A 26720-nucleotide genomic window follows, 5' to 3' on the forward strand; every position below is an offset into this window, starting at 1 on the left:
AAGGAAAAAGAACGATAATAAAGATCCTATATCGAGGCTCGTTATAGTTCTGTTAATATATCATTAGAGACATTTCACCTTGCTTTCTACGTCATGCACATTCAGTACAGTGAAAGTAATAACACCAAAACAAACCACAGTGCAGACCCAAGGTACACAGATCTGCTCTCGGTAGTTAAGTTAATGCACGTGATAAAAAAATATAAATGCTGTATAACAACAACAACAACAACAACAATGATAATAATAATCATTCCTACTATAGGCACATTGTCTGGATGTTTGTGGGGAGAGGGACAATCGATCACATCGACTCCAGTACTTTACAACAACTTAATTAATCGACCCGAAAAGGATGCAAGGCAAAGTGGACCGCGGCGGAATTTGAACTCAGTACGTAGCGACGGGTGAAATACCGCTAATCATTTTGTCTAGCGTGCTAACGATTCTGTTAACTCGCTGCCTCAATAATAATAATAATAATATAATAATAATAATAATAATAATAATAATAATAATAATAATATAATAATAATAATAGCGGAGGAAGAGGACTTATTGGATGCGAACACAGCATTAGAGCAGAAGAAAACAACATAGCATGGTAAGGAAAAACTGCCACAGAACCACTATTACTAGAAGTAAGAAGGTCAGGTTGGTGTAAGATGAATGATTGCAAAGATAAAGCACTGTACAAGCAAGTGAAAACGAATGAAACTGAAAATAGATGGGTAAAGAAAAGAATGCATGGAAAATTTCATAGAGATGTTGAAGATAAGACATACAGAGAAAAAGAAAATGATTGAAAATCGGAACCGCAGGCTCAAATCTGTGCTGCCCAAGAACAAGTACTAAGAACAAACTACATAAAATACAGAGTAGACAACACATCAGAAAGTGATAAGTGCAGAATCTGTGAAACCGCATGGCATATTACCAACCAATATACGCCACTAGCCCAGAAGGAATATAAAAGACGCCACGACGATATAGCCAGGCTTGTCCATTGGACACTTTGCAACCGGTATGAGCTTGACAGAAAAAGATATTGGTACGACAACAACCCCGAAGGCATCATCGCAAATAAAACTGCAAAGATCCTTTGGGATTCTATGCTTCAGTTCGACAATGAGATAGAAAATAGGAAGCCAGACATAGTGTTAATTGAGAAAGAAAGTAAACTATACATGATCATAGATATAGCATGCCCAGCTGACAACAGGGTATGCGATAAGGAAGAAAGAAAAGTTGATAGGTTTGACAGGTTATTTTGGCGAGTAAAGCAGTTGTGGTGGATAAAAAGGTGGTAGTGGTACCAATAATTGTCGGAGCTCTGGGAACAGTGAGTACAAATCTTGAGAAGTACATGGAACAAATACGGGCCGCAATAAGGGTGGAGCAATTGCAGAAAACAGCACTGCTCGAATGCTCCGGAAGGTACTCGAATAAGGTGTTACCTTAGTTCACTAGTAATGAACAGCAGACAACCTAGTACATCTCCAGCGTTAGAAGCTGCGGAAACGCAATCATAATGATTATAATAATGATGATGATGATGATGATGATGATGATGATGATGATGATGATGATAATGATAATAATAATAATAATAATATTAATAATAATAATATAATAATAATAATAATAATAATAATAATAATAATAATAATAATTTGTACTACTGGCACAAAGCTTGAAATGTGGAGTAGTGTTGATAGTCGATTACATTGACCCCCAGTCCTCAATTTATCGATACCCGAAAGGATGAAAGGTAAAGTCGACCTTTGCGGAATTTGAACTCAGTACATAGCGATGGGTGAAATACCACTAAGCATTTTGTTCAGCGTACTAACGATTCTGCCAGTTCACCCCCTTAATAATAATAATAATAATAATAATAATAATAATAATAATAATAATAATGATAATGATGATAATAATAATAATAATAATAATAATAATAATAATGATGATAATGATGATAATAATAATAATAATAATAATAATAATAATAATAATAATGATGATAATGATGATAATAATAATAATAATAATAATAATAATAATAATAATAATAATAATAATAATAATAACGATTTCATTTATTTACCTCCCGAGCGAAGGATGAGAGAAATAATGCAATGACAGACATAAAGCGCTGTGGTTTACATATAATGAAATGATAAAATAATTATAAAAAAGTAAAAAAAAATAAAGCGTGTAGGTATACACGGAAGTATACAAGGAAGGGACAAAAACAGTATACAAAAGTTTTTAAAAATTATATATAACGGGCGCGTTTTTCCTGAGCATTTCTATAACCTTATGAAACGTATGATATCATTTGGAAGGGTATAAAGTCATATATTTATGCATTTCATATTAATACATTATGTATTTTTTCTCCGAAAATATTGCGTCGTTGCATTAAATTTGACGACTGCAATATTCACTTTAAGAAATGGTAAGAACTTAATGATCCCAATCCAAGAAAATATTTCAAATTCCACTTTGAGGTGAATTCAATTCACTGATGCTGCTTATGTTACGAAGAAATGCATAGATATAAAACGCAAACTGCATATATTTCTCTTGCAAAATCTCTGACTTCATGCCCTTCAAAAGGGAAGGAAAACCAATATTCCATAACATACGTTCAATATGATGATAGAAAAGCGAAAGAAATACAGGCATATTTTTATCCTCATCCTCATCATCACCATCACCACAACCACCACCACTACCACCACCACTACCACCACCACCCTCACCTTCATCATCATCATCATCATCATCATCATCATTATTATGACGAATGAGGCAGAAAGTAGTATGTAGCTTGGTTTGTTACCTTTGATGCAGTACATCTTTCTAATCTCACTCGATTTCTCCCGCAGGTTATACAGCAAAATACTATAGGAATATTATCAAAATATATCCTAAACAGATGATGGAAATGAAGTTGTCAGAACTGCCTAGAAGGCTTCCACAAAAGAATGCAATATATGAATATATTTATTTGTTTATGCATTTATTTAATGATATTTTTCCATGATTTGCTTAAATTTCTTTTATTGTCAAGAAGCATAATTTTACGTGACGACAAGAACAACAGTAAAATCAGAATCAATGTGACATTTCAGTTTTCATTAATACCTCTCTGAGTTTGCTTAAATTATTAACATACTTCTATGTTATATATATATATATATATATGTGTGTGTGTGTGTGTGTGTATGTATATATATATATATTATATATATATATATATATATACATGTGCTGCAGTTAAGAGAAAATATGCATATTACCTACTTTGACTCATTATCACAGGCACATTCTTATAATTACTTATACTTATTTGCTCTTTATCTCTGTAGCTCTCTTTCTATCGCTATCTCTCTATCTCTCATGTACACGCGTAGACGTCATTATATCCGGGTGACTGTACAGTGAACGATTTGGTCGACGGCAACTCGTGACCAGGTTAGTGAAATTACCTGCATTTCACTGTTGGCATCTAAAGACGCACGTTTCGAATTTTGTTTATTATTTTTAGTAATATTCTTGTTTCTTAAAGCACAGAGTTATGTATAATTGATTAACCGTTTTGAAGACATACAACCTTTTCCCATTAGCACATCCATAATGTAACTTAGCATGTTTTAATGATTTAAAAACCTGTAAACTTAAAACACATGCAATGACAGGTAAGATGTTTACTTTGGAGTTATTTTATTTAAAGTATTGTCGTTCAGTTTCGTTGCATACATTATTTTAAAAGTAGGAGACAAATTTGCAATGATACAGAAATAACTATACAATGTGAGCATTTTTCATTTTTAGTGTTTCCCCACTTCTGATTTCATACCCTGCATAGACTTAGTCTTCTCTGTTGTGGTTTGAGTAAATAAATACAAGAGAGCTCGTATTTGCTGGCTTCAACTTCTAGAAATAGTAGCCAAATTTTTGTAAACTTTCACCCATTCTCTTAAATCACGAAGGATACTTTTGACAATAAATTCCTAGCTGCACTCTATATTTGAGAATATACAGTAAACATCTAGAGGAACATCATCTATCATTTCTCTGCTCGATCAGACCTGACCTGTGAGTTAGACAGCGTCAACTTCACGGCCGTTTAATCGATAATAGTTTCCATTTTCTACGATATACTTTGTGCCTTGTTAAAAGGAAGTTTATTTTCAATGTTGAGTAGCGCGTGCATTGGCCTCGTGAGATTCCTCCTTACTTTATGGACGGCACAATGTTACATCCCTTCAGCACGCTCTAATGACAGGTCCTCTTCGCAAAGAGAAACATTGTATTTACGAGTAATATAATTAGATTACTTAATAAAGTTAAAATCATATAGTAGGAAATGACAGCGGACAGAAAGCAGAACAGTTTTAATTTCAGTTGAAGCCATTCAATCTAAATTATGTTATTTATACGATATGAAATGGACCCTATCTCGTACCCTGTTCGAAATCTCCGCGATTTCAAAACTACAAAATTTTTTTGCTTTAATTGGTTTTGGCAGTTTTCATTAATTATTCAACTAATTAGTGTCTTTATTAATTTTATAGTGAACTAAATGTATTTAACATTTTAGCAGTCCAAGCATTAGTCCGTTAAAATGATGTGCGAAGTATTTCTTTCAAATATATTGAGGAACAGAATGTTACAGTTGTGCTTACAAACAATTTTAAAGATGGCCGGAGAATTCCATATGTATCACGGTATCTAATATCACTGGTGCTGGAATGCCGGAGGCTAAAAGCAATTTCGGAGAGAAAACTAAATTCAGTATAATCTTTTTCAGCCAAATGTTTCACGCATCGCTAAACACTCGTTGACTTCGAGTGTATATGAACTTTTAACTAATATTCTAAAAGTCCCGGTAATTACTTAGCAGCGAGTCTGTGAAGAAATGAGTGATGAAGTAATTATGTCAGTGAACTGTTTTTAATCTTAAAAGGTATTTTGTAACAACATAAATAGCGATAAAACCTTTAATACTCTTGAAAGATCTATGTTAAATATAAAACCAGAAAAAGAAATCATAAATCGTTTCAGCTGTGAGATTTTTTGCTTTTATCAGACAACATCATTCTGCAACGCCACATGAATCATTACAATTCAATATCAGATCTTCTACCTGATGGTTCGATCTATTACAAAGACCACACCGACATGAATCAAAACAATGTTTACAATTTTAAGAAAGAAAGGAATCTAGCATATTACATTTTTAGATATTAAACAGTTTGATGGTCGTGGCTGTAACGTAACGAACGGTAGTTTCTGCCATATGGAGCTAGTGACTAAGATCTTCATTATTAGATCTCATTAATTGCTACATATGTTTCGGTTAAACTCCGCAAAATGTTTGAGCGTTACATTGATAACAATCAGAATTATCTATATTTCTTTTGAAGATACTTAGTAAATTATTATATGCTATGTAAGAACCTGAATACGTGGTAATTAATTCGGTTGCTTAGTTGTAGACTACATCAGGAATGTAATCATAACAATCTAGAAATAAAATTCGCTTACAGAAGATGCCCCTCAGTATATCAATTCCTTACTGCTTAACAGAAATATGAGACACACATAGATACAATATATTTAATGTTCCAAACTGTTGCTTTCCAGACATGAAATTCTTTTCTTAATTCTGAATTCGTACTGTACCATTCGGTTCACGCACTAAATTATAGTATGGTATTGCCTGCATAATACGTATGCATCTACTTCCGGTAATATCATTAATAAAGTGATTGTTTGAAAAGATTTAAGAACAACGCGCCCAAACTTATATTAAGAGACAATAATTCAGGATACAATAGTAATAATCTAATAACATTTTGATATTGATGTGTAATTATTTTGTGAGTGAAAAGAATACTTGTTAAATATCCATTTGCATAAAATTAATGATGTGTTCGGAATGCATATGCGTCCTCAACCTCAGATCCTAGATAACAAAAAAGAGGCAGTATTGTCTAAACTATGTATCTGATGTTTATTCGAACCATTATTTGCCATGACATTTATACAAAGATATCCGACATTGTTGAAAATTCTTTCCGCTTTACTTAGATACAAATTATTCGAAAATTTTTACCGAGATATATGAGTGATGGAACAATAGACGATGGCTTCAAATAAATACGTTAAGAGGAAAAAAATATTAATAACATGCCAAAAACAAAAGTGATTGCTTCCTTTTCATATGCATATTTTAGTTTACGTAGGTAACTTTACGGAAAGATTCATATTGCTTACTTCAAGCGCACTCTTTTGTTTCATTTGCATTATTGATGCTACATGAATGGCTTCAGAATTGACGTAATACATATTCATGACAGATATTCATGCGCAGGATGTGTCATTACAAAAGTCTTGTCAATATTTATCTGAACAGATTCTTTTTTTTGCCAGAAAATGAATCGAGAATATTGAAAGCCCATGGAAACAAAAATGATACAAAGAAAAGTAAAAAGCAACGAAAGTTACTTGGGAAGAAGCACGCTTGTAAATGGCGGAAAATGTATTTATATTGCCAGAATTTGCAATCAGTTGCACTTGATCAACTAGAAGAAGGTCATGTACTTCTTAACAGATTCTTATTTTTATAAAAAGAGGCAAAATATATTTGACAAAGGGATAAACTGAAAACAATTTGAAAACAATATCCTGATTTAAATTAATGGTTTTAAAAAATACAACTGCAAAACCAAAAAAAAGTTAGTATCATCATCGCGTACAGAGTAACTATGTTACTTTAATGGTATAATTTCAAATGCTGCTAATATCAGTTTTACTTTCATTCATCTTTGATTAAATATATTTAGTTACTATTGATACAATTTAGTTATTCCAGTACATTTCCTTCTATACAAACACAATAACTGCAGCACTTCAAAACAAAGTTATTTAAATGAAGTTTCATATATTGAAAAGAATGTGACAATTTTCCCGCTGATCATGTTAATACGCTACACGTATACTTTTAATAATTTCAGGGATTAGACCGAGATCGGGGTAAGTACGACCTTCTATTTTAGTTTATCATCTCGGCCAAAGTGCATATTTCAATCTTTATCGAACTTTCTTGCACGGCCAAGATACCCTGCGGTCATAGATCAGCGTAAGATATTATACCATTTTACACTGGTAATCCTAAACCGAAGCATGTATACATTTACCTGAATATATATACATATATATGTGTGTGTGTGTGTGTGTGTGTGTATGTGAATGTGTGTGTTTATGTGTGTGTGTGTGTGTTTACGTGTCTATGCATGTGTGTGTGTGCGTGGGTGTGTGCATGCCTGCGTGAGGCGAGTGCGTGCACATTCATAGCCGGCATTTTTTTTGAAAATAATTTTGTCGAAACATTTTTGCACAAATACACATTCGTAGAAAAACATATTAAATGCAATGGAATTTCATATCGACTAACTTTTGCATTAAAATATCCTATGGTTATTTTAAAATTAAAAGAACAAATTATTTTCAAATGAAATATCATTTCACTTCATTTTAAAATCATCTGTTTTTATAGAAGAAAATATCGGTATGCATATATACATCAAAAATTAATCTCTCCTATTTTGAAATAACTTATTGTGGTATGAAAATGATAAGGACAAATCATTTTTTAAATGAAATATATTTCCAGCTATATTATCAGACCATCTCTGTTTATTTTAATCCTTTTAAATGAGAAAATAGAGGCAAATTCGAGGAAAGAAATATCCATCACAAATATAAATCATTCATTATATCCAATATTAATCGCAATACATCGAATATAATCCAAATATTAATATTTTCATCATTCAACAAAAGAGTTAAAATTCTTTACAAGTTAGGACACATTTGACAGTTTTTCGCACAATGGAAACATCAATTTACATAATAGTTATCCGAGCATCAAATCAACAGCATCTTATACAAATTAAACATTTCAATATGATTTAAAGATAGAAGCAGTCTGTATATGGCAGGATTCAAATGGATTAATTGCGTGATCCTCGTCTTGGTTATAATATACATATTCCAGACGGAAAGATTGAATAACGATTCACTATACCTTCCACAACACCTTTTTTGTCTTAAATGCATAAACACACTCACAATTATTTGACTGCATCTCATTTAGCAAAATATTTTAAAGTTACTGAAAACCACCTGAAAGATATTCTCACTTACAATATATCTGTTTTCCTATATTTTCACTATACATATGTGTGTCTAGATTACCTACGTAAGCATATATAAAGAGATGGTAAACAATGCCATCAATACGGAATATTCGAGTATCGCTATGACAATTCTGTGAATGGTTGTGGAGTACCCAATTTTGAATACAGAATTTAATGTTTCCTCTTCTTTATTAGTAAGAGTAAAACTAATAATTTTTCTGATATTGTACCATGCCTCAAATTTTATACGCAAAATATAGTTGACTTGCTGTGTCAAATACTTTTATTGGTGCTTATTTTATGAATGGCGATGGGAAAAATTGATTATGAAACAGTTGGGTTGCAGATGCCTAAAGAAAATAACTCAGTACCACAGGTTATTTTTCGTTTCCTATTCTCACTACCCAATGTTCATCTAATAACTGTTTTTGACTAAGGCACACGACCAGAACAATTGAATGGATGCTAGTTCTTGACAGATACTTACGCAGTTAATTATGGTATAACCAGTATGTATACTTGAAGTATATTACCGATGCTTTTTTAATGAGTGATTTTTATTTCATGATAATGAAAAATATCTTCCATATTACCTGTTATATGTAATCGCTTAATTCTGATGAAAACATTAAAAATTTTCAAAAATATTTTTTTAAAAGGCAGCCGATTCTAATCTCACGATTAATTTGTAATAATTTTTCTAACACATTTTAAAATATTTCCGAATGTTTTAATTTTTCTACTAATATATTTTTGACCAAAGTTCCTATAATCCCAACCACTGGCCGCAGTCAAATGATTTAAACAAGTAGTAAAAGAATAAAATAATATGGAAACCTAGATGACATGTCATCAACAGAGGATCGAGTAAGCATCAAACTTGAACTCGTTCCCCAATTTACTTCATATATTCATATTTCAACAGGACAGGAATTCTTCCATTTTAAAACCTGAGAGAATCTGTTTCAATCTTGGCTTTCTGAAATAATTTAACGGAGTAAATTTGGTAAATACTGAGAGTCCGATATTTTGAATATTTTCTACTCTAGGCACAAGGCCCGAAATTTTGGGGGAGGGGGCCAGTCGATTAGATCGACTCCAGTATGCAACTGGTACTTAATTTATCGACTCCGAAAGGATGAAAGGCTAAGTCGGCCTCGGCAGAATTTGAATTCAAAATGTAAAGACAGACGAAATACAGCTAAGCATTTCGTCCGGCGTGCTAACGTTTCTGCCTGCTCGCCGCCTTCTTGTATTTTGAATATTATGATATTAAATGCTTTGAAATACTGCATGGTCTCACTGTAGACATTGGAAAACCTTAAATCTCGAACGATATTTCTGTTATTTATTATTTTATATACAATGAACTATATCATAGATATTCTTTCCTTCATTATCTTCAGAGATTTCCAATTCATGCGGAAAGACAATGCGGGTTTATGACACAGTTCATTTACGATGGATATTAATAGCTCTATCAAAATGAAAGCTTATGTAGAAATCACTAATCAGCTATTATAACGTTTCGGCAGATAGCGTTAATATATAGAAGCTGGACAGATCTTTTTTACATCGTTGATTAAGAGTAAATGCGCCAAGTAATCAAGATGTGTTTAATGCTCAACATATTTTACTAGAGATAAATAACTGTTATAATCAAGCGAGATAAAAGGAAATTTTGTCTCATTTTTCCTCTTTATTTTTATCGTAATAGTCAAGTTGATTGTAGAAATTGACGATATTCCAACATATTTATTCATTTAAAATACTTTTGTAAATATTGTCCACTATATGTCGCAGATTATGCTCCCTAATTAGCGTCGGCTTCTATATTGTTTTAGATTGTACCTTGAGATGATATTGCCATTTCCCAACTACTGAAATATCTAATGAGAGAATGCATCTTCGTATCCACAAAGTGATTATCGTACTTCTTCAAATGTCTCATTCTACATTTCACTCAATGAATCAATGCAATTGAATAGATATGATATTTATCCCTATGTATTTGTTTGTGCGTGTGGGTACTGGAGTTGCAAAATGGATGCAAAAATGATATTCTGTTGATCTTAAGAGCTAGCCTTCTATAACCACATTAGCTTGTAAAATGTACAATATTGCACTATACAATTTATAACATACACTTTAGTGCAGACATGCAAAATAAATGATTATACATTAAAATAAATTATTATTCCATGATGTTGGCTGCGAAACGATCGACATCTTATAGATAACTGTTGAAATAATATATCCACCCTATAATTTATATTCTATGCATACACACATACATACATACATACATAAATACATACATACATACATACATACATACATACATACATACATACATACATACATACATACATAAGCCTAATACTTATTCTATCAGTCGTCTTTGCTGAACCGTTAAGTTACGGGAACGTAAACCTACCAACCGGTTGTCAAGCGATGATAGGATGGGTGCACAAACACAGACACTAAAACAACACCCACACACATGACGGGTTTGGATCTAGGTTAGAAACTTGCTCTTTCGCTTTTGGCAAATCTTGAAATAAAACTGAACAATGACATACATAAGTACACCACATATATAAGATATACATATTAATCGTTATTTAACCACCTACATTTTACGATGTAGGTGGCTGCTGCGAATATTAACGTTGCTTATAGTATGTTAAATTACAAGAAACATTGCAAATGGAACAGTTGTTTCCAAAATATTAACTCTAATTTATTTTCAGTATGTTGCTATTTTACCTAAAATTGTTGCCTCGCAATCCCACGTTAACTAAGGCATAAATCTTATAAAATTAATGAATATGTGGGGAATATCATCAATCATAATACATGCATTCGTACGTAGATACGCACGCTCGCACACACGCACACACGAACACAAATACCCACACTTACGGGTGTGTGCACGCGTGTCTGTATATGTGTGTGAATGCACATGTATACATATGTAAATGAGAGATTGATGCATTGATTAATTGATTGACATAAGTTCACATGCTTTTATATATGCATTTAACTTATGTATGTTTACATGTAACCATGAAATTAATCAAGCTTTATACTTAAACAATGCTGATAATTTTTCATTATGATTAATTAATATTGTTGAGAATACTGTTATATTTATAGTCCATATCATGAAAACCACGTTTTCGTTGTCAACCCGAATCATATCGCAATATTTGCGAATATTCTTAAATTTATGAATAACGTTCGTGGTCTACATTAGATTTTTGATCTTCATATATAGCACTACTTACTATATTTAGATATATATTGCCACTTGGTTACAATGCTGAACAATCTACCTTTTATCTGGGATTTCACTTCAGCATGCCTTATTAACAGTTGTGATTAATTTGTTTTGATACTCCATTGACTGTAATTAAACTGATTAGTCCAAGCATATGATTTCTTTCTACCAAAATATGAACACGAATGAGAGAAACAAATATTATCGATGAACTTGCTATATACCAGGTGGATTCAAATGTTTTTCGTTTTTCAAACTTTAGTTAAAGTTCAAACAAATTACATATGAATAGCGTTTATTCATCAAAATGTATCTCATAATTTTCTATTGTATGTTGCCATCGTTGTACCAGACGCCCAATTCCATGCTTATACCATTTTGATAGTTTTGAAGGCGAAATCTCCATGCATCCATTTTCAACTTCATCCACATTTTTTAATCTCCGTCCGTGCAGAAAATTAGTCATGACTAGAAAAATCTGATAATCTGATGTTCACTGTCTGGACTGTAAAAAGGGTGAAGCAACAACTTCCAGTCCCTCAAGTTTGAAGTTGGACACATTGGCAATGTGTATTGGGGAATTGAAATAGTCTAGTAGAGCAAGTTCTCGATTTACCAGTGCCTGGTACTCGCGGCAGTTGTTAACCACAGAAGTTATAGTTGAAAGCATGACCATTTGGGAAAAGCTCAACATGCAGTACCCCTTCTAAATTCCACCAAACACACAACATGACCCTCTGTTCAAACCGCCCTTGTTTGACAGCAGGTACTGAAGCTCAGCCGGAACGAAGCCACTGATTTGTTTTCGCCAAATAGATCCATTTTTCCTCCCCAATTACAATTTGACGCCATAAACGGTCGTTTCGAGAATTTGTCAGCAGTCGGTTTCAAATGTTCATACGACACTGAGCCTAGTCATTGGTCAGTTCATGACGAGATTCTCAACATCGACTGTTCAAAATGGAGGTTTCGATTGAGGATACTTTATGAATGACTGAGCACTGATAAACATTATGAAGTCATGTGCTTAGCTGTTCTTCAAGGAAGCAAGGCCTCCTTTTCCACATCAGAAGATCTCTCTGAAATTTGTCTTCGAGGTTGGAGTCATCCTCCTTGACAGTTCATGGACCTTCCACATCATTCAATTCTTTCCCCGTTGACCTTATACTCACTCCTATTCACCACAGGTAGACTAAAAGGCTCTAATTGCAATTTTTCAATATACATTATCGAAGTTAAAATAAAGGGTAAACAATTAATGTTTATATGTTACATATGGAAATAAAAATGAACAATTTAGCATCGATAGGACAACTTGTATCAAATAAGTAATATAACATGAGATACAAGTTGCCAAAACTTATTAGTGAAAACCCGAAAAAGCTTTCGACTCAACCTGGTACATATCAATACTTACTTGAAAGTTATTTGTAGTTAAGCGAATGGAAAGCATGTCTGTACACTGATTCCTGTTTATCATAATATTTTTCAAATGGCCCTTACATACAACCATATGTGCTGTACCATATATATTGAAGAGATTGAAACTTTATTGAAGATTGAAATTCCTCCTTATATGGGATATTGTTAATATTTCTTAGCTGCTAATTTTTTTCATGCAGTACGATGATGTATTTGTTTTGGTACAGACACCACTTTACCAAACAATTCAAGAAATTGTTAAATTTTGTCGTGAAGTGTGATATTATATGTGGTATATATTTCAGTAATGGATATGAGCTGCCATTTATATCTTCTTGTCAGTGAAATACGTATCTAATGTCGTTATCGTTTGCTATGTGTTTAACTCGGGTTGGACAAAGTATGATCAAAGGCGTATTACCTGTTACATCAATTTTTATCCAGAGAGTGTACCAAGACGATACGTCTTCAATTGCTTGTTAAAGGTGTGTCTGCACCAAAACAAATACGTTATGTTAAGAGGAATGACAGGCTGGCGTATTTAGCAAGTCAAAAATCAGCTACAAGCTTCCACCATATCTCAAATAATACAGGGTAATACTACTCATCACGCAAGGTTTAATCAAATTACAACAAGACGAAAACACATGTTGATGCACTGAATGCTTCTCGCTAAAACTACACGAGTCAACAACCTATTCAAAATGTAATTAAATTGATTCGCACTCTATACCGAAGTTGATTCAATCCACTCAAAATCGTTTCAAAGATTTTGGAGTTTTCGAAAAGAAAATATTATTGTTCGTCTTATCTGTGACACAAGTAATTAAGAATAATTTTGTCAAAGCTGAAAAGAGAAATCAAGTAACATGTCTTGATGTTATTTATTTGCGTAAAAGAAACGAAGAACATCAACGTTTTCGTTTGAACAAAGCACCTACGTAATTCTTTTTACACACATATATGAAATTGATATGCCCAAAATATCAGAATTTACTACACATATAACAGTATTTCTAAAATCTAAATATTGTTCATTTTGTGTTTGAATACAGCCAAGACAGGTGGTAAAATTGTAGAAACGTTGGATATTTTGACAAACATTGCGTCCGACTCTGCAACAGGCATTCATCCAGACTCTTAAAACTTCATGATTCCAAACTATATATCTTCATTCTCGAATATGATTTACTCTCTTACTCTTTTACTTGTTTCAGTCATTTGACTGCGGCCATGCTGGAGCAGCGCCTTTAGTCGAGCACATCGACCCCAGGACTTATTCTTTGTAAGCCTAGTACTTATTCTATCAGTCTCTTTTGCCGAACCGCTAAGTTACGGGGATGTAAACACACAAGCATCGGTTGTCAAGCGATGTTGGGGGGACAAACACAGACACAGAAACACACACACACACACATATAACATACATACATACATATATATATATATATGTACGACGAGCTTCTTTCAGTTTCCTTCTACCAAATCCACTCACAAGGATTTGGTCGGCCCGAGGCTATTGTAGAAGACACTTGCCCAAGGTACTACGCAGTGGGACTGAACCTGGAACCATGTGGTTCGTAAGCAAGCTACATACCACACAGCCACTCCTACATTCAGAAATGTAATACATATTCTATGGATATAGAGATGAAAAGAACATGATGTAATCCATCTTAACTACATTTACTATATTTATGTATATACACATACACACACACGCACACGAGTGTGGGTTGAACGGTCCATAGGCTGACTATGCAGGCCTGATGCTAGAACTGTGAAATCGTCCTTACATCAATTCTATCTTTTCTCTGCATTGTTTCTTCCCAGGTAAACTGACATCTGACTGTTAAAAGGCCACTTCAAATGTAACGAGTAATGACTTCTCATGAAAATAGACAACATTTGGTAACGTAGTCTTACTAAGTACCTGCAGAAAAATGACATTCATACTGACATGGTTGCTACATTAGGGGGTGACGCTCCAGCTTCAACAACTTATATAGCTGAATTTTAGATGGAAGGAGAATTTAAAGATGACGCAAAGTCTGCACATCCTGCTGCTGCCATCACATGGTGAGGGATGACAGGTGATTGACAAAAAAATCAAATAGATATTGCTATTACCATGTCCCATGAAAGATTTCAGGATATTCTGCACTATGCATTTAGCATGACAGAAGTTTCTGCTCGAGGGGCATTACGTTTTATGATAACTGATCGAAAGCGCAACCAAGATTATCACGTCACGGTAAAATCTGACATTATTTGAGGCAGATCGAGTTGGTTTCCTTAAATGTTTTCTAACTCAGGATTAGAGTTGGCTTCATCACTCTGAGCCAGCGACAAAAAGACAATTAATGCAGAAGAAATGCTCTTTCTTACCTGGTCTCATGATGTAATCCCATCTGAGTATCATCTGTTTCGCAACAGGAAAAAAATTACTAGGCTAGGAACCAGTATTGCAGTGATGATGACATCATATCTGATGTTGATGAATGTTTTGGCATCTTTGCCACAGGGATCCAAGCACTGCAACCACAATGGAAGAGGTGTGTGGACCACAAAAGGGATTGTATTTAAAATAAATCTCATTAGCTCATGTTGCATGAGAGTATCTGTTTCTGTCTATGTCCTCTTCAGCCGACACTCGTATATACAGAGAGAGAGAGAGGAGGAGGAGAGAGACGATAGGGGTGAACAGTGTGAATGAATGCTCAATACTGCATTGGTATATATATATATATAGTGAGAGAGAGAGAGAGAGACAGACAAAGAGATAGATAGAAAGATATATATATATATATATATATATATATATAGAGAGAGAGAGAGAGAGAGAGAGAGAGAGATAGATAGATAGATAGATAGATAGATAGATAGATAGATAGATAGATAGATAGATAGATAGATAGATAGATTTCCATAATATTAATTTTTTTTAACCTCTAGTATTACTAATGATAGTTAACAATTATGATCTGCCTGCCAACACTATTTAACCAGTCATTTTTCTTTTTTTTTTGTCAACGACAGAACGATAAATGTGATAGAAATTCTGGCGAATTTTTGATTTCCGATGGACTGCAAACTTGTGAATACATAAAAGTTACTTGCTTGACGCTCTATCTACTTTGTCATTCAAATTGTTGTTTTAAATATAGTGAAACTAAAAACACCCAGCGTATCTTCACTGAAGGAAAAATAGAAGAAATTATTTCGAAATGAACGAAATTTCATAAATGAATGTTTCGATTCAGCGATATAACAGGTATGTAATTATGGCGGCGAGCTGGCAGAAGCATTAGCACGCCGGGGCGAAGTGCGTCGAAGTATTTCGTCTGCCGTTGCGTTCTGAGTTCAAATTCCACCGAGGTCGACTCTGCCTTTCATCCTTTCGGGGTCGATAAAGTAAGTACCAGTTACGCACTGGGGTCGATATAATCGACTTAATCCGTTTGTCTGTCCTTGTTTGTCTTCTCTGAGTTTCGCCTCTTGTGGGTAATAAAGAAATAGGTATCTCGTCTACCGTTACGTTCTGAGTTCAAATTCCGCCGAGGTCGACTTTGCCATTCATCCTTTCGGGGTCGATAATTTAAATAGCAGTTACGCACAGGGGTGGATGCAATCGACTTAATACTTTTGTCTGTCCTTGTTTGATCCCTCTATGTTTAGCTCCTTGTGGGTAATAAATAATTAAGAAACGTTAACACGCTGAGCGAAATGCGTCGAAGTATTTCGTCTGCCGTTACGCTCTGAATTCAAATTCCACCGAGGTTGACTTTGCCTTTCATCCTTTCGGGGTCGATTAAATAAGTACCAATTACGCGCTGGGGTCGATATAATCGACTTAATCCGTTTGTCTGTTCTTTGTTGTCCTCTCTGTGTTTAGCCCCTTGTGGATAGTAAAGAAATAGGTATTTCGTCTGCCGCTACGTGCTGAGTTCAAATTCCGCCGAGGTCGACATTGTCTTTCATCCTTTCGGGGTCGATTATATAAGTACCATTTATGCACTGGGGTCGATATAATCGACTTAATCCTTTTGTCTGTCCTTGTTTGTTCCCTCTATGTTTAGCCCCTTTTGGGTAATAAATAAATAAGAAACTTTAGCACGCCGAGCGAAATGCGTCGCAGTATTTCGTGTTATGTTACGTTCTGAGTTCAAAATCCGCCGAGGTTGACTTTGCCTTTCATTCTTTCGGGGTCGATAAGTTAAGTATCAGTTGCGTACTGAGGTCGATCTAATCGACTGATCCCCTCCCCCAAAATTTTGGGCCTTGTGCCTAGACTAGAAACGGATATGAGTGCTATGTAATTGAATTGTTTTCTTGAACATAGTATAATTGAAATGGACATACTAATCCTATGTATCTGCAAGGAAAGGAATCCTTTAAAATTTATTCTGTGAGAAGTCACAATGTGTAGCAAGAGAAGAAAAAGCTCACGGAAAGTTTTCTTACAAAAAGTAATTCAATAATTCCTAAGATAGATAACATAAATAACGCAAGAGAACATATAATGGAACTATATTACAATCATATTATATTAGCTAACAAATTATAGGGTTTATTTGGCGGTAAGAACCTGTGCTTAAACAAATATCCTTTATACGCTCTTTCTCTTTGACGAAACTTTGTCACGAACAGATTACGAGTGCACGTTGGTATGTAGAATGTTAGCAAATGCTTTCAACCTTCTACTAGTTGAACTGTGTTGAAATGAGTTTTCTGACATCGGAGATAGTTTAGTGGTATATACTGTGCGTGAACAACTTTTGTAGAGAACATATATAAATTTTAGAGAATATTCCAAAATTATTTTCATTTTTACGGTAGTCTAAAGCAGAAGCATTAGGGCATAGGATAAATTCGTTGCAATATTTATTCAGGTGTTCAAATTCCGTCGAGGTCGACCTTGCCTTTCATCCTTCCGGGGTCGATAAATTAAGTACCAGTTGCGTACTAGAGTCGATCTAATCGACTGGCCCCCGCCCCCAAAATTTCGGGCCTTGTGCCGAGAGTAGAAAAGAATATTTATTCAGGTGTTTCGCGTCCTCAGTTCAAATCCCACTAAGTTTAACTCTCATATTCTTCATTCCAGCGTCGATAAAATACACCGGGGTCCAATTTTTCTCACTTTCTCACTCACACACTCAGAATCGGATGCACTACCAGAAAGACGTGGTGAACTTCTAACAATATTATTTTTCTCGAAGACAATTTCTTCTAGTCTATTGTATTGGGGAAACGCAGTCACTCACAATGGTGCTGGCAGAACATAGCATATAATGATGACAACTATTCTATTAGCATTAATATTATTAACTGATCATTACTACTGTAATTATTATTATACGTGTAGTTGTTAACCAGAAGGGATTGGAGAAAATATCTCGCTTGATTTTAATTTCATACTCTTGCTTTCGAAATATAAATCCCAGTTCGCTCTTGACTTTCTTCCTTGCAGAGTGAAAAATTAAGAGCCTTAAATTGTGAGGTAATTATAATCGACTACAGTTCCGCAATATCAGTGACGTTATAGTAATCATTTGAACCACTGTTCATTCTTACACATTTTAGTTCTACTCCTGGTGAAAGAAGATCATTATTATTGATTGTTTTACGAATCTGACTTTAAGTATTTTACCATGGGTAAAGTAAACACCTGTTAAATAATGGGGACGAAATGTGTAATCTCGTGCCTATGCTAGAAATCTTTAATATTGAATTATTAAAGATAATAATGGAAAAAAATATGAAATTGCTTGCCTTTTCCCAAGGTCAATACTATAATTACAAATAAAACACTGAAGTTGAGTGACAGAAAAGTTGCCTCCTGAAGATGTTAGTATGACTTCGTCTTTTATCGTGCTAGGGTCAATAAAACATTTATCAGTTAAAATCTTGGGTAAATCTAAAGTAAAATGCCTTGTGCCAATATTAGAAATCTATATTATTGACCTTTTTTTCAATTTCGTTGTAACATTTTATTCTTTCGTACTTCAGTGTACCATTTCGTCTGGCCAAGCACTGCATCTACTTCGATTTCCTAAGTCGTTTATATCGCTTTAAATCTTTTGATAGTAGCTTCCATTACATAATCGATGCAAACGTTGCTAAATTTCTAATAAACAGTTGAGAGAAAATATAAATATCGCTCGAACGTCACTATTTTACTGCGAGTTGAATTATTCAATGTTTCCAAGTCTTTAAGGCTAGCCAGAATTTCATTAGATTTTATGTCAATAAAAAAATACAATACTTTTTTCTCCTCTCTTTGGTTTCTCACATTTTCTTTCTCTGATTCCCTCTTACTTTCATTCTTTTAAAAATTAATTCCTATTATCACATAACTCTTTTACTTGAGAACTATTCCACTTCACGTTGTTATTTCATTTGATTTATGGAGTCACTTGTGTGTCTTTCTGCATGTGTCTGTATAAGTGCGTGATAATATGTGTGTGAGTATTTGAATGCATATGCGTGCATATAGAATCTGTGTGTTCATTTTGTGTGTGCTTATGTGTGTACACGTGTTAGTAAGTTGTCATTTCCTTTCGCATGAAAGCAAAGCCTTGTACGTCTGCAAATGAAATATGTCGAGCTTTATTGAATTATTTCTGAATCAATGTACTACTAACCCAGACACATTTCCTGCAGTTGATATGCTCGAGAGTTATCGCATTTTTCACTCATTCTAATTAGTTATTTCAAATACAATCTGAAATCTAGACAAATGTCCATCTGTTCTCCCTGCCCATACAGTATATATATATAATATATATATATATATAATATATATATATATATATAATATATATATATATATATATATATACATATATATATATATATATATATATATATATATATATATATATATAATATATATATATATATGCATATATGTATGTGTGCGTATATATATATAGGCGCAGAAATGGCTGTGTGGTAAGTAGCTTGCTTACCAACCACATAGTTCTGGGTTCGGTTCCACTGCGTGGCACCTTGGGCCAGTGTCTTCTAATATAGCTTCGAGCAGACCAAATCCTTGTGACCGGATTTGGTAGACGGAAACTGAAAGAAACCCATCCTAGTATATGTGTGTGTGCGTGAGTGTGTGTGTATATATATATATATATATATATATATATGTTTGTGTGTCAGTGTTTGTCCCCCCACCATCGCTTGACAACCGATACTGCTGTGTTTACGTCCCCGTAATATAGCGGTTCGGTAAAATAGAACGATAGAATAAGTACTAGGCTTACAAACAATAAGTCCTGGGGTCGATTTGTTTGACTAAAGGCGGTGCTCCAGCATAGCTGCAGTCAAATAACAGAAGCAAATAAAAGAATAAAAGAATAAAACACATACACACATATACATACATACATACATATATATATATATATATATATATATATATATATCACTTTTTAATTGACTCCTTTTTATGGGTTTCAGACAAATGCTGATGCCATGCTGGTGCACCGCCTTTACTATCCGGGGATTTTTCCAGTATTGCTTCTGATTAAGTGGCGACTTGGACACTTGTTGTTTTTCATTGTGCCTTCTACCGCGATGTCGGTTCATATAGTATTGCTGATAAAAAAAAAACTGTCTTGACGTTTTTTTGAAGACTTCCATGTCCACATTTCGCAGTATCCTGATGGTATGTTGTAGAGCATTAAAAATTTGTTGCCCCTTGAATCTCAAACTATTACAATATTGGATTTGTATCTCGATGGAGGAGATGGGACATTTGGTACAGTGCAGTGCCGTTCAGTTCGGGGATGGTTGTAGCTTTCGATTCCGAAATTTGGAGCTAGACTCTCCATTAGTTTCCATATCTCTCACGTTTCCTCTCCAGGGAATGGCGTCCCAGTTCCTGTAACCTCTCCCAGTAGTCCATCTTCTTTGTGAAGTGATGCTGGATCACTTCTATTTCCACAATTAGTTTTACTCTCAACGGTGACCATAGTTGGGAGCAGTGGTCCAGATGACTGAGGACAATGATTCTGCAAAATAGTAGCATTGTGTTTCTGTTCCTGGTCCTGAAGGATCTCAAGATCCAGCCTGCCACCCGGCCATCTGAGCAGTGTGCACATGGAAAGTTGCGTCGTCTCTCTTGAGGATTTCCAAGTCGAGCATCGACTCTACCTCTGGGATTGCCTTGCCTACTTGTCCCGAGTAATTCAGTTGTTGTTTGTTTTGGTGTTGATAGCGGAGTGCTTGAAATTTTGCGGTATTAAACTACATGTTATTCTCATCAGCCCACTTATACATTGCGTTCAGGTCATTCTGCAGTATTAGGATATCAGTAGGATCCTTGATCGGCTGCGATACTTTTGGATCGTCGGCGTAGCTAGTGGGCGAGGATGACGCTATAGCCAAGGGCATATTCGTGAAAGAAACCACAAACAGTTGTGGGCCCAGCACTAATCCCTGAGAGACTCCCCTGAGGATTGGTGTTACTTCAGAGAGAGCACCATTTGCTGTGATAGCCTGATTTCTGCACTTGAGCAAATCATGCAGTCACTCCCTCAATCTACCAGTGATACCGAGGTCACTCAATTTGCGACATATCATGCCATGATTGACTTTGTCAAAGGCCTTGCCAAAGTCGAGATATATCACACCCACACTTGAATAGTTGAGCTGGTGATTTAGTATCCACGCGAAGAGCTCTTGTAGCTGTTTTAGGCAGCTCCTTCTAGGACAGAAGCCACGTTGCGTGTCCTTAAGCAAGTCATTTTCTTCTAGGAACGTGGTCAGTCTTTTTCTGACATATGATATGCTAACATATGAGGTCACAGAGATAGGACTGTAGTTTATAGCATCTGCTCTGCTTCCTCCTTTGAAGACAGGGCAGATTATTCTCTCCCTTAACATTTGAGGAAATGTACCGCATTCAGCGGAGCTCTGGAAAAGCATTTGCAGTGGTTTTGCAAGAGCTTTCTTAAATATTTTTGCTGGAAGATTCAACTCTCTCAAAGTACTAATAATACTATAAATAGTGTCATGTAAATATTGAGTTGGAAAGCCCTGTTGGGTAGAAAACGTTGAAGGCTGCTCATGAACCAACAGTTCCTGTAGAAAGACAGCACTCTATTCCTTATGGATTCAACACAGGGACATATACGCTGTCACATACACACACACACGCGCACCTTCGTGTTGAGATCACCACTACTCTATTACCTTCCTTTGTTCCTTGCTTTCCTGTGTGACCCCTCTGTCCGGCATTCGCCATGATAGATCGTTAGCCATTAAATCTTTTTCTATTTTCTCTTCCTGTTTATTTTTGTGTACCTTCTATCGAAGAGCGTAGGCTCAAAACGTAAAATACTTTCTCACTTCCCGAGCGTTAAACTAATACATCTCTTTGTTGCTTACACACCCGTCTTCGTCTTTTGTTTTTTGTAAGTTCTCACTATATATATATATATATATATATATATATATATATATATATATATATTATATATATATATATACATATGTATATATACGTATGTATGTATATATGGATACATATTTATATATATATGTATGGATGTATGCATGTATGTATGTATGCATGTATATATATATCTATACATGTATGCATTATGCATATATGTATATATTTATACGTATGCATATAGAGGAACGATTTATTCGACTAAACACTTTAAAGTGCTGCTCCAACATACCCACAGTCCAAAGTCTGAAAGAAATAAAATATGCATTAGACAGACAGACAGGTACATAAATAGATACATAGATTGATAGATAGATATGAAATCATGTACATTTATATATTTACTAGCATTAAAGACCCGTCGTTGCCGGGTCATAGTGCTAGTGCATGTATATATGTGTATATATATGTGTACATATTACATGTACATCTATATATATACATCTACGCATAAAATATAAAATACAAAGTTATATCTTGATATCGCTAGTGATAACAATACTAAAAATATATAATAGACTGGAATTGTTAGCCCGTCTCTTGTAATTTCGATCAATTGTATCGTGTCCTCCCTCTTGTATAGAAGTGTAGCTACAATCCAGCCTACCTCTACTTCTGGGGTGGGGGTGGGGCATTTTAAATTTTTATCCGGGATGTCCTACGTCCCAGATATAAAGGTAAAAATAAAATATTTCCACTTTGCAAGTTCGAGTCGAGTACTCCATTGACTCGAACCTTGCTTGTATTGCGGCGAATTTACCGCCTCTGATTAGATAACTTTCATAGTCGCACCAAGACACTTTTCGAAGGTGCTTTCCTCCATGTGTTCAAATCTTTTTTCTCTACATTGTATACTTTATAGACAATAGTCTTTTCTTTAATTTAATTTTTTATTATCCATCTGGACTATTCCATTTCTGCACGCTAATTTTATTTTTAATTTATTCCCATTCATGTGAAACCACTTATTCAAGTTCAAGTCATTGATGCAATTTTATACCAATTGCTATTTTTACTTTTGTTATGCTACGATTATATTATACTTTAGTTTAATTTAGAGATTCATTATAAATAGTGTCATGATATAATGTTTCATTTTGCTAATGGACAAATTCTTAGGGCATAATTTTGCTAAATAGCAGTAATTGAAATATAACTACATTTAAACATCTAAATATATTTGAAATGATATAGTGAATAGGTACAGATCTTAAAAGAGTGACTCATGCAGATATTCATTCTATATCAGTACAACTTGTAACATATGATCTGAGAGAATAACATATTGAGTGAATAGTAAACTATTCGGTTTCACAATCATTAGTACCGGTTTCGATTATACTATACAATACCGTGAATAAACTTCTCTTACTTAATTCCTGAGTCTACTCACTTCTTAACAGTGAAAAATGGTTGGAAGTACATCGGATGGTTTATAAATTAAGTCTACATCTCAGTCTCGTTTCACAGTGTCGTATGGATTTCTGCTGAGAATTGTTTTAAACGTACACGTCTCTGAAGTATACTCAGTCACTTACACGTAAATTTACTCCCTTATCGGACTGTTTGAACATTCATCGCCGAAACCTACCGAGACTCATTTAAACTCTACATATAGCTATGTTGTATTTTCCTGTATGTAGATCTTTATACAAATAGACACGCGCTGATATTCATACATACAAACATACATACACATATATATATATATATATATATATATATATATATATATATATATATACTTTACACATTAATTGTTGTCTGTAATGACGCGATTAGCTCTTTTCCTGTATAATCTCTAAAACTTTGTTTTGTTAAGCTCTAGAAGTGCTGGTTTATTCTAGTTGAAAATATTCTATACATTTCACACTGGAGAATTCATTTGTGATGATGAAATTTTAATGATGCATGATTAGTTAGTTTTCAAAAATGCCATTAGTTTTACTGATGTTGCTTTCAACTAATATAAAGGGATAAGATTTAAATATTAAATTTGTGTAAAATCGACCGAGTTTCTAGAAATATTTTCAATTTAAAATAAGGAGGTACTGTCCAAGGAATGGAACTATTTGGATTTCTCCCTTTAAGAAATTTGTAAGAAATTCAGAAATAATATTTTAAAAAGTAACTGAGCGACGTACCGTCAAACAGTCCCGTTTCGAACTCGAGGACCACTGCTCTCTTGGCGCTAAGAATAACAATTGATTCAATATCCAAAAGGGACATGAAACAGCTCGAGTTCAGATATAGACATAATAATCTCCAACTAATCATAATTAAGGTTGCCAGCTTTGTAGTGTAGAAGGTTATCATTCAGCATCCTGAAGTGTTTGGAATGTAAGTTGGAGCCAATCTTCATTATTTCATATATAAATGCCACTCAAAGAATCAAGGTATTCACATAGAGCGTACATTCGGACACAGACTCAGACACACAAATAACTCGGTCGATTTTACACAAATTTTACACAAATTTAATATTTAAATCTTATCCCTTTATATTAGTTGAAAGCAACATCAGTAAAACTAATGGCATTTTTGAAAACTAACTAATCATGCATCATTAAAATTTCATCATCACAAATGAATTCTCCAGTGTGAAATGTATAGAATATTTTCAACTAGAATAAACCAGCACTTCTAGAGCTTAACAAAACAAAGTTTTAGAGATTATACAGGAAAAGAGCTAATCGCGTCATTACAGACAACAATTAATGTGTAAAGTTTTTAGTATTAAACAATACTGCCCAGTTATCTTATTAACTGCGATTTGAAAGTGCATCATTCACATGTAAACATTTGAGCAATGACACAGTTGTGTTGATGATTAGACGCGAACTACTCACATTTTGGTCGATTGTGTGATACCTTGTGTCTTCGTTAATTAGCTTTCCGTATAATCATATTTGTTATACGTGTTGGACATCTAAGTGATGGATAATTAATCATTTGTAAATATACGATATCAAACAAAAGAAATATGAAATCCTCAAGACCATTCATATATCTTTCTTTATGTATACTCATAACTCTAGTTATCAAAGAAAATGCGTTTTATTATTCTAGACATTAATCTCTGTCATATGGGCACGCCATATTTTTTTGGGAAGAATATAATCGATTTTACGCTTGAATGGTTCTCACTTATATTAGCCTCGGAAAGATGCAATACAGACCTATCATCGGAAAGATTTGAAATCAAAACATAAAGGATCATAAATGATTGCTGTAGGGCATTTTATCAAGAGTTCTACTGATTCTGCACATTCTACTGCACTTAATATATCACCCAACTATCAATAATTCTGAAACCTAAAGTGTTGCACCAAAGTAAACAATGAAAAGGCAGAGTGTGCTGCATGAAATATCTAAATTCAAAATTAATGAAGCCTTTATTGCAAAGAATTGGATCCCGGTTTCCCGCATGACAAGCAGAGATAGTTACCACAAAGTTAAAATGAAAGTTCCAGAAATGCATATACAAGAGCATATGTGTTCATTGTTTTTCACAATTTGTAGTGATAAATACGTTAGAGATTTAGTTAAGAGATTTAATTAAAATCTTAACGGTTCGGATTCTTTATATATATATATATATATATACAGGGTGCCATAGGTAAATTGTCACCATTTTATATTTTTTATTTCACGCACACGCATTCCTGTTTTTAAATTTTGTTGACTAAACAGTATAGTATGGACAGTTGGACACTGTCTGTGAGAGACACAGCACCATGACCCAATTCATTCTGCCAGAAATTTGGAAACGACATGCTGTACTGCTTGGCATTCGGACCGGAAGCTCCAATACGAACATTTCAGAGTGTTTGGGTGTCAATCTGAGGACATGTACATAGACTGATAAAAAAGAAACATCCAGTCAACATCATAGTATTTGCAGTGATCACGAGTGATGACGACGTTATGCCTCCATTCATCTTCCCACTTGGCATCACACTCAACACGGAGGCCTACATCAAGTGCCTGGAGTAGGTACTGATGCCCTGGGTCAAGAAGGTGGCTGCTGGAAGACCTCCATATCTAGCAACTGGACTCTGCAACATACCACACAACCAGGAGAACCCAGGCATAGCTGTCATACAATATCTGCGACCACATCACCCCCTAACATCTGACCGTTTAACTCCCCAGATTGCAACACCCCTTGATTATCATGTATGGGGCGCAGTTGAGGGAGAGACCAACAAAACTCCTTGTAACACCAAAAAAATGAACTGAAGGCGAGGATTGTGGCAGCATTCACCAACTTATACAAGGCGACCGTCAGAAGAGTTGCAGGAGATTCCGAGGTCATCTGGAGGCA

The 26720-nt window shown here is 34.4% G+C and overlaps 1 long non-coding RNA gene across 1 annotated transcript; it reads right to left on the reverse strand.

Moving 5' to 3' along the window:
• Nucleotides 1–1342: 1342 nt before the first annotated feature.
• On the reverse strand, nt 1343–26239 carry LOC118763235. Its single transcript, XR_004998985.1, has 3 exons — nt 26047–26239; nt 17111–17115; nt 1343–1354 (listed from the first exon to the last, which is right to left on the reverse strand). It is a non-coding gene; the product is annotated as an uncharacterized LOC118763235 (long non-coding RNA).
• Nucleotides 26240–26720: the final 481 nt, after the last annotated feature.

This window comes from Octopus sinensis, linkage group LG4 (assembly GCF_006345805.1).
Source record: "Octopus sinensis linkage group LG4, ASM634580v1, whole genome shotgun sequence".
In the NCBI taxonomy this organism is placed as follows: Eukaryota; Metazoa; Mollusca; class Cephalopoda; order Octopoda; family Octopodidae; genus Octopus; species Octopus sinensis.